We start from the raw sequence: 13,540 nt of genomic DNA on the forward strand, positions 1-13,540 counted from the left end.
CCACCTGGGCTCCCGTGCCCGCTGAGGTCTGGGAGGCAGTGGCTGCTAAAATACAGATTCCTAGGCCCCAGACCATCATCCTGAAGCCAAATTGCCAGAGTCAGGCCCAGGACTCTAGAGTTTCTTTGAGGGTCTCCCAGACACTTCTGGTGAGCAGCCAGGCTTGGGAACTCCTGTGCAGCCCACCCAGCCCCAGGTAAGGTCCTGAGGGTAGAATTCGAGGAGTGGGGAGTGGGGGGCCAAGGCAGGATCCATCGTGGGAGGAGCTGCAGCTTTGCAGTCAGACCTGGCTCTGTCTGTGTTTCCATAACATTCTGTACCGCCCAGCTGCAAACTCCAGCCACCGGGTTCTAGTCTCATTCTCTCTCCACCCCTTCCTCCCTCTCTCTCCTGCCCTCCCTCCCTCTCCCCACTCCTTCTTTCTCTCTCTATTGCTTTCTCTCTTTCTCCATCTCTCTCTCTCCCTTTTCCCTTCTCTCTTTTCCTCTTCCTCCCTTTCCCTCTATCTCTTTATCTCTCCCCCTTTCTCTCTCACTCCCTTTCCCTCTTCCTCACTCTCCCCTTCTGTTTCTTTCTCTCTCCCCCGCATTTCTCTCTCTCTCCTTTCCCTTTCTCCCTTTCTCTTTCTCTTTCCCTTTCTCTCTCTTCCCCCTTTCTCTCTTCCTCTCTGTCTCCCTTTCTCCTTCCCTCTTTCTCTTTCTCTCCCCACCCTTCTCTCTTCCTCTCTCTCTTTCTCTGTCTGACTCCTTTTCTTTCTCTCTCTTCCTTTCTCCTCTCCCATTCTGTCTCCCTCTGTCTCTCTTTGCCCCAAACACAGCATCTGGCACCTAGTAGGCACTCAATAAATATTTGCCAAGTGGACGGCCCTCTGCTTTCTCTCCTGCCCCTGGGTGTCTGCCTGTCCCTCATGTCCCCTCCCTTTCATTCTTGCTCTCTGTGTCTCTAGTGCCTCTGGATTCATCTGCAGTGGCTGGAACCCCGTTCTCCAGTTGTTCACCCCAGCATTCTGAGGCCAGGACTGGGCTGCTTTACATTTCAGAAAGGCATGTTGGGGCTGGGAGAAAGCAGACTTGCCATCTGGAAAAGCTGTCCCAGGCCTGTGCTTTCGGGACCTGAAGCCACAGCGCACTGCGTGCACCTTAGCCTTGCATCGTGCAGCGTGGCTGCGATCTTCATTCCCAGCAACCCTCCTTCCTGGGCCTGGTGATCACCGTTCTCTTCTGTAGCACCAGGGACCTTAGCAGAGGCCCTGTGTCCCGCGTCTGTCCAGTGCCTGCAAAAAGAGAACCATGGGACAAAACCCCCATTGCACAGATGGGGAGGGCAGCCAGAGAAGGGACCATTGACCTGGGTCACCCCGAGAGTTGATGGCAGCCCTTACCACCTGCATCGTGTGGTGTTTTGATCTCCCGGAGGGCAGCTTACAATCCCAGACTCTCCAAGTGACAGAGAGGGCCCATTCTGTCCAAGTCCACATGCCCCCCAATTTACAGATGAGGACCCTGAGGTCTGGAAAGATGAGGTGACTTTCTGGATGGCTCAAAGAGGAGCAATGGAGTGATTGGGGAGGAGCAATTGGTTAATCAAGAGGTAAGACCTTTCCATGCTGGTCTCACATCATACATGAATTTAATTTAACTGAGTTAAGATCCACTTAACTAAACACATTTGCCCCTCACACCCCAAAGGGGACATTATATGATGGGGAAATCCCCACACCACTCACTTTGAAGGTGTCTGTTCCAAGCCAAACCCTCCCGTTGGGTCCCACGTGTCTCTGAGTAGGAGCACGTGGTTCCTCCCTCTGCCTGTGAGTGTCCCACTCCACTGTGTGGCCCCTAAACACAAGACTTTACTGTATCTGGAGCTTGACAGGAGAAACAGCAATCCGTCCCAACGCAGGAGGAAAAACTAGCTGTGTTGAATTTATTGAGAAATAGTGGTTGGCTCCAACATGACGGCTTCCCAAGGAATTTTCAAGGCCATTTTGACTCTTAAGTGATTTTGCCCTTAAGGACCTGTCCTCTGCATAAGATGCAATCCCACTGGCTCTCCAGCAACTAGAAAAGAAACAAGAGACCTGATATTTTTAAATCTTTTTATCAAAGTATAAACTACATTCACAAAAATGCACATATTTTAAGTGTACAGCCCAACAAACGGTCACCAAGTGAACACACCCCAGTAGCTAACCCCCTCCTATTTAGTCCCCCCTCAAAGGTAACCACTACCCTAACTTATCTCTCCATAGATTACTCTCACCTATTCTTGTACTTTTTCTATAAAAGGCATCTTGTAGGATGCACTCTGCCTGCTGAGCTTCCTTCACCCTGCTTAGTATTGGTGAGGTTCATCCATGTTGTCTTGTGTAGCAGTAGTTTATTTGTTCTCCTTAATGTTTTTCATTCCATGTGTGCCTATACCACAATTCATTTATCCATTTTACTGTTGATGATTTATCAATTAGTTATTGCTGGGAAACAAAGCATCCCATAGCTCAGTGGCTTAAAACAGCAACCATTTATTTAGCACGTGCTTCCAGAAGTAGATTTGGACTGGGATCAGCTTGGTGGTTCTTCTGCCCTGGGATGGGCTTGGCTGATCTTGGCTGGGCTTGCTAAGTGTCTGCCTTCCACAGCTAGGGCTGGCTGGTCTCAGATGAAGCCAGCTCTGAAAATTCATCTCTGCTTCACCCATCACTCATCCTCCAGCAGGCTAGCCTGGACTTTTCACACAGCAACTGCAAGTTCCAAGAGAGCAAAAGGCCTCTTAAAACCTAGGCTTGGTACTGGCACATGTTGCTTCCACCACATTCTATTGGCCACAGCGAATCACGTGACCAACGTAGATTCAAGGGAGAAGAAGTAGACTGTGCCTCCTAATGGGATGGGCTGCACAGAACTGTGACTATTTTTGCAATCTGCCAAGATAAGCATTTCCAGTTTTCAGCCAAGAGAAATAATTCTGCTGAGAACATTCTAGTATATGTCTTCCAATGGCCATAAGGACATATTTCTAATGGGGATATTCCTAGGAGTAGAGTTGCTGGGTTAGAGGAAATGCCTTCATTCTTATATGGGCCCCATAGAGGCCTATTTGTTGGAAAGAACAGAAGCTGCTGTGAGCTTTGCTATCTTAAGGAAGTACCCACAAAGGGGCATGCACAGATTTTGAAGCCCCTCTCACCTCCAGACAAGCCCCTTCTTCAGGCAAAAACTTCCCTTTTCCCTTCTGTGCCAGATGGAATATTATCCTCCCAAAATTTGTCACCCTGGATCCTCAGAATGTGGCTCTATTTGGAAATAGGGTCTTTGCAGCTGTAATCAAGATGAGGTCAGACTGGTTACAGTGGGTCCTTATGTAGTGATTTGTGACTTTCTAGGAGAAAACGGAGAGAGATTTGGATACAGTGACACAGATTCTCAAGGAGAAAGCCCTATGACCACAGAGACAGAGACTGGAGTGACGCATCTAGAAGCCAAGGACCACCAAGGATCGCAGAAACCATGAGAAGCTGAAATAGACAGGCAAGGATTCTCCCCTAGAACCTTCAGAGAGAGCATAGCCCTGTGGACATCTTGATTTTGGACTTCGAGCCTCCAGAACCATGAGCGAATAAATTTCTGTTGTCTTACACCCTTCCATGTGTGGTATTTTATTATAGCAACCCTAAGAAACCAATACACCCTCCTACCATCCTGTTGTTCTATCCTCTGGTCCAGGGCAGGAGCAAAGGGCAAGTTTCCCTGTGCCCCTTGTAATTGACCTTTTCATGCCGTTTCGTCCCCAGGGTCACACGCATAAGCACGTTACTGAGAAGATTTATCCCAAAGCACGTACGGGGCTCCGGCCCGTGCAAACACTTGCCTGCTGGTTTACAGTGATTTACTCACAGATTACCCTCTGATGGAGGGGGCCCCAGCCTACGCACCTCTCTCGTATATCAAAAAGGAAATCCTGAAGACATCACTATAAACGCAGCGGGGAGGAGAACCTGCCGACGCCGTAAACTTACACGATGTGGTGAAGTCAGATGGGCCATCTGCTTCGCTCCCCAATCCAGATGCGCACAGAGGCTCGCCTGCACAACTCCTCGCACGCTCCAGACACACCCCTTCTCCCGCCTCTTCTCTGCTGCATGGGCAGCAGGGCGGCCCATGAGAGGAGCACATTGGACCAAGGGGTATCAGCTCCCCGGCCTCTGAAGGCATGCAGTGGATCAAAATTATAAAGCAGAGCCATGTTCAAACTTTGGCTATTTCTGGGCTAGTTCAATGCCTTCTCTGAGTTTCAGCCACCTCGTCTGCTGTGGGGGACTCCAATGAGAAATCATCCCGCCTGACCCACTTTCACTCCCTTCTGCTAGGTGGTATTATCAGGATTCCTGGCTGCAGGTGACAGAAACACAACTCACAGTGGCTTAAGAAACAAAAAAGAATAATAAATCTGTTTTCTTGAATACCTGAAAACTCTCGAAGCTACAGTTTCAGGTGTGGCTGCATCCAGGGTCTCCACAATACCAACAGGAAGCTGAGTGTCTCTTTCAACTTAATTTTTCTCTCATTCTACTTTGTTGTCAGGCAGGCTCTCCCGTCAGGGTGGCAAGATGCCCCCTCAAGCTTACACCCTGTTGTTTAGCAAACCCAGCAGAAGAGAAGGTCTCTCCAGTAGGCCCTGGACTGAACGAAGAAATGCTGAGCAATTAGCAGCAAGATACCAGGAGGTCAGAACCAATGCCCAGCTTCATGGACTGGGATATTTGTGAGATATTAGCCATTGCTTTCACCCTAGCTAATCTTTGCATCCTCACAAAAGAAAATTTGCTTCTCTATGAGTCTACCCCTCCTGCATATGAGGTGAGGTTCCCCCTGCTCTCTGTGGGGACTATCTCATCTCCAGACCCTCCCTCTGTCCCCCACCCAGGAGCTGCCCTCTCTGCTGAGATGCCAATACCCATCTTTGACTCATCATAGTCTTCCACGTTGTCTGTTATTTTCTAAATGTTGTACCCTGGATCCTTCAAAACTCATACTTCTAAGGCTCAAAAGCCAGACTCTAGTGACTTAAAATAAGCTTTTGAAATCCAAAAACCACATACTTGACTCTCTTATCCTCCTCTTGTTGTAACATCTATCCCTGAGGCAGAAAATACAGAACACCCTGTGGCTGCCTGAACGGAGGAAGGATGGGGGCGGGGAGACATCGGTCAATGTATCAAAGCATCTCTCTGCCTGAAAGACCTCTCCTGAAAGACGTGAGCTATTAGGAGCTCTGGCAAGGGCTTTGTCTTATCCTCCTTGCTATCCCTGATGACTGGGCAAAACAGTAGCTGCCCTGATTCCATGAGACAGAAAGGGGTGACTTACTTAATCCCAGAGCCACGGAGTGGAGGCCCCCGGGAGGCAATTTAAGGAAGGACTTTGAGCCAACAGAACCATGCAGAGATGCAAGGGGCTGCTTCACTAGGTGGTGAGCCCCCTGTCACTGGAGGCAGACAAGCAAAGACAGCTTGGCAGAGACACTTGAGTGAGGATTCAAGTATCAGATGGGTAGTCAGTCACCTGGAATCTGACCTCTAAGAGAATTGGGCAGTGTCTCTTTTTGCTACTCATTTGATCTTCTTCAATGCTTAGCACAATGCACAGGTCTCAAAACACTTAAAATACTCTTGGCTAACATCCAAACCCCTTTGTATAATCTCCATTGTCTTGCAAGTGTGATTCCCACCTCCCATTCCAAACCCATTTCCACTCACTCCTCCATTCTCTCCAGCCACCCTGTTCCCTCCTCAGGGCCTTGCTAATGCTGTTCCGCATGCCTGGAATCCTCTTCCTGCAGATCTAGGTACAGCCAGCTTCTTTTCAATCTTCAAATCTCACGGCAGATATTATATTCCCTTCACAAGGAAAGCTTCCCTGATGACTTGATTTAAAAACTCCTTTCCCACCCCATCCCTCTCTCTGTCATGACCCTGCTTTCTTTTTCTTGGCTGCACTTACCACCACATGAAATGATCCTATTTGTTTATTCCATCTCTCCAACTACAATGGAAGCTCCCCAAAGGGTAGGAACTTTTTCCACCCGTTCACTACTATCTCAGAGCTTAGCCCACTGCCTGGCACATAGTAGATGCTCAATAAGTACTTGCTCAATGAGCTGTATTCGCTGGGGTAACATTCGATGCTCTAACAGGTAAGCCCCAAGTTCTCAGTGGCTTAACACAATCATTTTGTTCTCTGCCTCTGAAGGCCACGGAGTGTTTCCCATCAGTGGGCATCCATCCCAGGGCCCAGGCCACTTCCATTTTGTGGCTCTTCCATCCTCTAGGATGTCAGAGTCTCCTCCTTCCAACTGCAGTTGGACAAAGAGAGAAAGTGGAGGATTGTGGGAGTGGGGGGTGGTTTGTGGGCCAGGCCTACATGTGGCTTATGTCACGTCTGCCTCCATGGGCCAGAACTCAATCACACAGCCACAGCTAAGAGCAAAGGAGACTGGGAAATGAGGTCTCCTTGTGTGCCAAGAAGAAAGCGATTATAGTGAAGAATCCGTCTCTGCCCCAGAGGGAATGGACGAATGAACAAATGGAATGATCTCTCACATACCTTCCAACTCAAGATCTCGTAAAATTCCAAGTCCTGCTGGTCCTGGAAATCTGATGCCAATTGCTGCCTGCCCTGTTTCATCTCCACTGTCGGAATAACTGAAGGCAAGGGCTCAGGGCTGGAAATGTGCAGCCCCAGGGACAGACAGAAAGAGCTGCCAGGGCCTGCTGGCCCCAGATAAAAGCAGCCCGAGAGATCTGGGCTTTCCTGAGAGACACCTGTGTGGAACAGTTCTCACTCCTGCAGAGCAAGGGGGAATTGAATCCATTTGCTCAGGATGACTTCATACTGGGTTCTACCTGGGATACAGCAGACTTGGGAAAATTGGGGGCAGCCCTGGGGTCCCTGAAGGGCCTCCAGTGGAATTTAGCTCCATAGGCATCCGGAAGCATGTATTAAGTCCCTTCCTTGTGCTACTTCTTTCTCCAGTGGTGGTTAGTACGTGGGAGTGCTAAGAGCAGTGCCTGGCACACAGTAAGCACCCAATACTCAATAAGCGTTTGCTAACATGAGCTTTTCCACCTTCACAGTGACTCCATGCATTCATTCATCCACCTAACATTTTTGCCCATCCCTGCCCTTCACTAGGTCCTGGAAACGCAGCAATGAACAAGAAAGACAGAGTGGGGAGTGATAAAAGACATCAACCTTGCCCTCACAGAGCTCCTGCTCTGAAGGAAGACCAACATTACCTAGGAATGGCTCTAACAGGAGAAAAACTGCACGTGGTGTGTGCTGCTTTAGAAGAAGGTGCTGGAGCTCTAGGGAGAGCACCTGGGGGCTTGACATGGCCTGCGTAGGGGAAGGGTCAGAAAGACACTCTTTGTCTTGCCCTTCCTGATCCTTCACACACATACCTTGGATCTAATCTGGGGTGCTCCTCCAGCAGATACATTCTCCTGGACAAACATTTCTCCCTGGTATGTGCCCAGAACCAGCCTGAAGCTGGGGATCTCAGCCCACGCCAGTACCCACGGCCTGGTCCTTTCCTGCTGTGTGGCCGTAGCTAGGCTGGAATGGGGGAGGACTCAACCCTGGGAGATGCAGGGGCTGCAGGTTGTGGGGTAGAAAGTGAGGGTGGGGCTCCATGCTTCCTGAATCTTGATCCAAGATGAAGATATCCAGTCCAGGGCCCTGGTGAGGAAGTGTCCAGTGGTCTCTGATTTGTGTCTCCCTGAACACACCGAAAGCTAAGTCTTTTCCTTGGTGCTGTCCTGTGCACATCCCATGGGGTTAGCTCAGCTGGTGGGGACCCCAGCTCCTCCCAAGGGGCCCACATCCCTAAACCAGGCTCCCTCGAGCCTCTCTCTACATTTGCTGATGCTCTGCAGAACGTTCTGTGCAATTGTTTGAATATTATCTTGTCCTTGGTTTCATACAAGTGTTACCAAAATGAGTGAAGACCCAACACCCGGAAGCGTTTATCCCCAGAGGAAGAAGGACTGGTCTCATAAACCTGGTATGTTGGAGACCAAGAAGGAAACTGCCCAGAACAGGCCAGAAGTGGCAAATCTTTCACCTTAATCAGCTGCTTATTGGATGAAAAGTCACCCCGATAAATGTTCAGCTGGGAAGGAAAAGAGCTAACGAAATGGACATGTGCCAAATTCTGGAAATAGACCATCAACGACCGTGCCTAAACAGTTTACTCGGAGACTTGATCATCTAGTTTAGCCCTCCAGGGATTAAATGCTCACCTCTTTATAACATGGGGGACCAATGCTCGATTTCCACACATTTGAATTTCATAGCATGCATGCAAATCTGTAATGCATGAAACTGGGTGAGGCGGAGGAGTTGCAGTGTCCTCGGCACAGCGCCTCCTTGGGGCTTGCACTGGAGCTGCCTGGAGCCCAGGGATCCCACAGGTTAATGAGTGGGACCAGGACCCGGCCACCAGCCCCTGGAAAATCTTCCCCAGGGAGAAGGCCACCAGATCACAAGACCCCAAGTCCACCCCCAGGAACGAAGGTCAGCCTGCCGCTCCCTCCAGTCTGCATCCAGCCCCAGGAGCAGGTGACGGGGGCATCTGACCCTCCAGAAGCCCCCTAGAAATGGGGGGAGGGGACGTTAGATGGAGTGCAGCACAGCCCATTGCGTCCTCCTCGGGAGGCCAAGGGCACCCAGGACATGGAAATTAAAAAGGAGGAGGGGAGGCCCAGCATATTAACCTCCTTAATCTTTCATTTCTGACACAGATTGTGGTCCCTCATTTCAAAGAATTTCAAGCTAATGTCTGGAGGGCAGAAAAATCTATTTCCCAATACGCACTGCAACTTTTTCGCCGATCGACTGCCCTTCCTGGTACAATCAGCCGAGCATTGATTTTTTTTTTTCTTTCTCTCTCTTTTTTTAATGCTAAAGCATCATCCAAAAATCTATCAATAGGAACAACATCTTTGAAGAAAATACCAGGAGGCCCAGGCTGCTTCTTCATTAACCCCAAAGCTGCCGGCCTGAGATGGGGCCCAGGAAGGGGCTGCTACTGGGAGACCCAACCTGAGGAACACACTTGTGACACTTCCTGGAATGCTGGGCTCTCTCAGGATGTGTGGATGTCAGCATCTTTTGTCCTTATGTTAGAACCCTTTAGAACTGGGGCCAGTGAGGTTATTTCGTTGTAAATGAATTAACATTCGATAAGATTTAAAATTCAGTTCTTTGGCCAGGTGCAGTGGCTTATGCCGGTAATCCCAGCACTTTGGGAGGCCAAGGTGGGAGCAGGGCTTGAGCTCAATAGTTCGAGACCAGCCTGGGCAACACATTGAGACCCCATCTCTACAAAAAGAAAAATTTTTTTTTTTTTTTGAGACGGAGTTTCGCTCTTGTTGCCCTGGCTGGAATGCAATGGCGCAATCTTGGCTCACTGAAACCCCTGCCTCCCAGGTTCAGACGATTCTCCTGCCTCAGCCTCCCAAGTAGCTGGGATTACAGGCATGTGCCACCACACCTGGCTAATTTTGTATTTTTAGTAGAGATGAGGTTTCTCCATGTTGGTCAGGCTGGTCTCGAACTCCTGACCTCAGGTGATCCACCCGCTTTGGCCTCCCAAAGTGCTGGGATTACAGCCGTGAGCCACCATGCCCAGCCAAATTTTTTTTTTAATTAAAAAGATTTTTTAAAATTAGCCAGGCATGCTGATTTGTGCCTATAGTCTCAGCTCCTCAGGAGGCAGAGGTGGGAGGATCGCCTGAGCCCAGGAGATTGAGGCTGCAGTGAGCCATGATTGTACCACTGCACTCTAGCCTGGATGACAGAGCAAGACCCTGTCTCAAAAATAAAAAGAATAAAAATAATAAAATAGGCCGGGCACAGTGGCTCACGCCTGTAATCTTAGTACTTTGGGAGGCTGAGGCGGGTGGATCACCTGAAGTCAGGAGTTCGAGACCAGCTTGGCCAACATCGTGAAACCCCACCTCTACTAAAAATACAAAATTAGCCGGGCGTGATGGTGCATGCCTGTAATCCCAGCTACTCCAAAGGCTGAAGCAGGAGAATCACTTAGAACCTGAGAGGCGGAGGTTGCAGTGAGCTGAGATTGCGCCGCTGCACTCCAGCCTGGGTGACAGAGTGAGACTCTGTCTCAAAAAATAATACTAATAAATAAAATTCCTCAGTCAAATGAGCCAAGTTTCAAATACTCCATGGCCGTGTGTGGCTCATGGCTCCCTCATTGGACACCGCAGGCCCAGAACAGCTCCACTGTCATAGAAAGTTCTAGAGAATAGGGCTGCCTCAGAACAGGGCTCAGCACACTTTTTCTGTAGAGCCAGTGTTCTGAAAATGCTTCATATCTTGATTTCAGTGATGGTTTCATGGGTGTAACATGTAATATTTGTGCTGTATATAAATTGTGTGTATATATATATATTACTGTATATAAATTATGTCTCCATGAAAAGAAAAAATATCTTTAGAAATCTTAGATTGTCTTAGGGAGATACAATGCCTGGAAAGTTCGAATCCTGCAGGATCCCTGAGCGCATCCTTACCCCCATGGGACCCTAATGGGGTTTCAGAGGCCTCCAAAGAGGGAGGATGCTGGGCAGGGGGCTCTCATTCATAAACCCCTTCCCCAGATTGGTATCCTTTATAAGAGTTCTAGGGGCCGAGAAAGAGTTTAGCAACAACAGCAATGGAAAGTCAACTCTGTCTGTTTCCTGCTTTTAGGAATGTGAAAATTCTTGAGAAAAGTAGGAGGCAGAACCCGTGGGAAGAGGGTACACGACGGGGATGGGGTATGTGGGAATGAATGAGTGTAGCGGTCTCGCAACCCTAATTCCCACTTCAGTCAGGGAGGCTCCCATGGCCTGTATTTTGCACGTAGGGTTTCTGAGCAATAAGAATTCACTCATGGAAAGCTTCGGCTCCGTTTCAAAAGTGTGCACACCACTGCCTTTTAGTCTTGGCTTTTAGCCCAAAACAAGCAGTACAGTGGACAGTTAAAGGCACACGCTGTGGAGTCAGAAGGCCGGGTTCAAATCCTAGCCCCAGCTGTGTGAATTTGGGGAAATCTCTTCATTTCTCTGTGCCTCAGTTTTCTCCTCTGTAAAAATGGGGATAATGATAGGACCCAACTCGTGGGTTGTTATAAGAATAAGAAGCATTAACTCTTAGGAAGCATGCTGAACCAGATTGAGCATCTCCTGTTTGTTTGGGGTCTGTCTAGGATGATACCTTCATTCATTCCTTCAACAAGCTTGCGTGATGGAGACGCCAGGCCTTGGGAAAGAAGGCAGCCAGGCCAAGTCATGACAAACATCCCTCTTTCCCTACCCCAGGTCGCACCTGTCTCTCACCTTCCGGCAACCCCACCTTCAAGTCCTTCCTGCTCCACCAGGCAGGTCCCTGGAGCTTGGCCTGACAAAGGCAGTTGGCTTATCAGGACACCCAGGCCACAATCCAGAACTGGCTCTGACCCAGGAGCCACCAGTGTCTGATGTCCCCATGTCAAAAAGAGAGGCCACACTGTCCCAGACCTGGACTGGCTGTCCTCAGTGCCCTGTTGCACAGAGCCCAGACTCCCTCTCCAAGAGGCAGGATCCTACTCCTTGACCCCCTACCTTTGGCGGAGATCCCGCTCTGGGGCATACAGGCAACCTGAGGCTCTGTCCCCATAGATGTTCACCTGTTCATCCAACCTGGTGGCTTCTTGCCCTGGGAAGCCCTCACCTTCAGTTAGTCACTCACTTAACGACTATTTTTAGGACAACTACTTTGTGCTAAGCTGAGTCCCCGAGGCTGGAGACATAAGGAACAAGAGAGACACAGTCTGCCCTCATGTAGTTCACATCTAGTTGAAGAAACAAGCAATAAACAGGTAGAGATCATTTCACCTGGAGATCAGTTCAAAGAAGAAAATAACTCAACAGACTGGAAGCAGGTGTGGTCAGGGAAGACTTCCTGGAGGAGGTGACAATTACACAGAAACCTGATAGATAAGAAGGAGCTGGACACAGGAGGATATGGGTGAAGGGCATTTCAGGCAAAGGCAAAGGCAAAGGCATGTGCAAAGGCCAGGAGGTGGGAAAAAATTAGAGAAAGAGGAAAAAGGAGCAGAGTAAGCTAGGAAGCCAGTGGTCAGAGGTGAGAATGGCCATTGCCCACCAAGCCTCAGCACACCTCTGTCCTGCTGGCTCAGTTGAAACCTTCCCTTGATCTAGAAATGTACAGCTACCACTGATCACTGACAGAGCCTGGTGGCTACTGGAGCTGCAGAGGTCTATGCTCAAATCCAGCCTCAACCTCCTCCCAGCTGAGTAACCTCAGGCCAGGGCATGACCCTCCTGGGCCTCAGTTTTCTCCTTGGAAAATGGGGGCCTAGTGGGGTTGCTGCAAGTGTCAGGGAATGCGTGTAATGGCCTTAACTCAGTGCCTGGCATGCAGTGAACGATAGGCTGACGTTGGCCAAGCCAGAAAATCCGTCTGCCCTGACGTCAGGCAGGGCCTAATTATAGACGCCCAGAGGTCACTTTCAGCCTCTTGTGACTCAGAGGCAGTGCCAGGCAGCAGACAGTGGGAGGGACACAGAATCAGGCCGGCTCGACCAATGCAGAGCCACAGGGGAGTGCCTCCGTTTCCCTGTCTATTAACCAGAGATATCAGTGGGACCTGCCTCCCAGGGCTATGAGAAGACTCCAAGTTGGGCCTAGTACTTCATAGGAGCTCTGTCAACCTCCACAGTCCACAACTGCACGCACAAATGGAAAAATCGTTGTAATTTAGATAAATTTTCCCTTGAGGCTTTCTTTCTTTTATTCAACAAATATATGCTGAGCCCTTTGGTGCTTCTGGCTCTGTGTTAAATACAATGTGTACAAAAAATGCCTGCGACAGCCACTGAGGGTTTACAGAGCCAATGAAGAGAGTCAGCAAGGTTACAGGGGCATATTTAATGTGCTCAAAGAACAAACTAGAGGTTCCAGAAAGAACCATTCTTCTTCTTTGTTCTTCCACTGGTTTGCTTATTCAGCCTCCCAGCAGCCCGGCCTTGTCCCACAGGCCTTGGTGTCTGAAAATTTGCTGGGGCAAGTGGAGAATCCCTTACCCCGTCCCTGCATGTGGGACCCTCTGGTGTGACCCTGGCCTCCAAGAGGACCGTGTTCACCTTGAGATCTGAGTTCAAGGCCTGGGTCTGCTCCTGCCTTGCTGTGAGAACTTAGGCAAGGCATGGAGCCATGCTGTGCCTCAGTTTCCTCACCTGTGCATGACATCAGTGATGGTAATAATGAAAATGCCCTGTTGGGGCTATTTAGGGGGTTAGATGTGATCACAGGGGCGGAGTGCTCTGTGTCCAGTGCTCCAACGGAATCATTGCTCTGTGTCCAGCACTCCAACGGGAATCATTGCTCTGTGTCCAGTGCTCCAACGGGAATCATTGTCGTTACCCTCTGTCTAAGGCAGGGCCGTCCCATTTTTTGGCTCCCTGGGCCACATTA

At 49.6% G+C, this 13,540-nt stretch overlaps 1 long non-coding RNA gene across 1 annotated transcript in view; it reads right to left on the reverse strand.

Moving 5' to 3' along the window:
* Positions 1-1,612: 1,612 nt before the first annotated feature.
* Positions 1,613-13,540, reverse strand: part of LOC134730138 (uncharacterized) — a 39,098-nt gene continuing 27,170 nt past the window's right edge. Inside the window, exon 5 of the long non-coding RNA XR_010111808.1 lies at positions 1,613-2,740. This is a non-coding gene — a long non-coding RNA (uncharacterized LOC134730138). The remainder of the gene's footprint in view (positions 2,741-13,540) is intronic.

Source organism: Pan paniscus, chromosome 23 (assembly GCF_029289425.2).
Source record: "Pan paniscus chromosome 23, NHGRI_mPanPan1-v2.0_pri, whole genome shotgun sequence".
Classification (NCBI taxonomy): Eukaryota; Metazoa; Chordata; class Mammalia; order Primates; family Hominidae; genus Pan; species Pan paniscus.